Source organism: Euprymna scolopes, chromosome 3 (assembly GCF_053919585.1).
Source record: "Euprymna scolopes isolate OS-2025 chromosome 3, ASM5391958v1, whole genome shotgun sequence".
In the NCBI taxonomy this organism is placed as follows: domain Eukaryota; kingdom Metazoa; phylum Mollusca; class Cephalopoda; order Sepiida; family Sepiolidae; genus Euprymna; species Euprymna scolopes.
In genome coordinates, this window is record NC_136484.1 from 1,979,365 (window position 1) to 1,981,047 (window position 1,683).

General features: G+C 36.1%; 2 pseudogenes; both read left to right on the forward strand.

The window, feature by feature from the left end:
- The first annotated feature begins 663 nt into the window (after positions 1-663).
- LOC145264576 (U2 spliceosomal RNA) lies at positions 664-789 on the forward strand (annotated as a pseudogene).
- A 120-nt stretch (positions 790-909) lies between these two features.
- Positions 910-1,046, forward strand: LOC145264730 (U2 spliceosomal RNA; annotated as a pseudogene).
- The last annotated feature ends 637 nt before the right edge of the window (positions 1,047-1,683 follow it).

Below are 1,683 nucleotides of genomic sequence, written 5' to 3' on the forward strand. Positions count from 1 at the left end.
AGTTCAAAAACATTTACTCAAATCATTTTTGTTGTTGAAAGTAAAGATTGCATTGATAGTTTTTGTTTTCACGTTTGTGGTAATTTGCGGCTGCGAGGATTATTAGAATCAAGGATAAAATTTCCAACATAAACCACTAGAATTGATATCACTTGAAATGTATCTTTTCAATCTGCGCGTTTATAAATGAAAATATTACTGCAAATTTAAATTTCACTGAGTAAGAAAAAAATGATGTTATCTTCACAAACCAAATTGCAGGCTTAGTGTAACTCAACTTCTCTAGATATACACGATTTACTCAGTACTTTTAGTTGCGTCGGTCGGTCGGTCTGTCTGTAACACGTTTGTGCTTGGCCTTTTTGGTTAAGATCAAAGGTCTGTTGTTAATACATGATGTTCTTAGCTTTTTAAGATTTTTTTGGCCTTTTGGCCAAGTTCAAAACAAAGAGTAGTATATGTTCCGGCAGATACTGCAAGCAAAGATCATATGTGGAGGCGACCATACATATAAGACCTTGGTCAATGTAGGGGAAACCCTTCATACCAATTGTCATTATCCAGCTCCCCTACTCCCCGGGGAGTTGGTCCCCTTTTCCCCTTTATCCCTCACATTAAAAATCGGCCTTATGCCTAATTTGCTCGGTGGGGGAGCAAATAAATACCCTTTTCTTGGCCTTTTGGCCAAGATCAAAGTGTAGTATCTGTTCCGGCAGACACTGCAAGCAAAGACCATCTGTGGGAGCAGCCCCACATATAAGACCTTGGTCAATGTAGGGGCAACCCTTCATACCAATTGCCACTATCAAGCTCCCCTACTCCCCGGGGAGCTGGTCCCCATTTCCCCTTCACCCCTCACATTAAAAATCGGCCTTGTGCCTAATTTGCTCGGTGGGGGAGCAAATAAATACCCTTTTCTTGGCCTTTTGGCTTAGATCAAAGTGTAGTATCTGTCTTACTACATGCTATACTTATGTTTGTAGCTTTGTGATATAAAGTGCGCGATAACTTTTCTGTATTAATTTAATGTAAAATGATAACCCACTTTAAAAACAAGTCAGTCTCAAAGCCATTCAAGTCATTCTCCAGATCATTCAAGTTGTTTCTGAAGGGTCCAGTTATTTTTTAAGCATTCAAGTCATTCTTAAGGTCATTCAATTCATCCTTAAGTTCATTAAAGTCATTCTAATTCATTTACTTTTTATTTATTTAAGTCATTTCAGCCCATTTTTCGGTCATTTTAGTTTATCGTTAAGAATTTCATGTCAATCCTACATTCACGCATTCATACATTACACGAGAGAACGTGACTAATGGCTATCGACCTTATTTTAAATAGCGACTTAATAGTACTTGAATAATTATTATTTATTGAAAGACCTAATAGTCACAGACCAACTGGCGGGGGAAAAAACTCTTATGGCTATGTTCGGGCGCATATGAAATAGAAATGTTAAACTTTATTGTCTGTTTGTGGCAGATTAACGTAATAGGGATTTAAAGTAAATCGAAATATCTACAGTTAATGTAAGTTAATTCAATAGGTTTCTAACTTCCACAAATTAGATAGGAAGCAATATACACACACATATATATATATATATATATATATATATATATATATATATATATATATAACTATAATCCTTGTCAAACAACGTCGCAGCTCATACGAGCCATGAA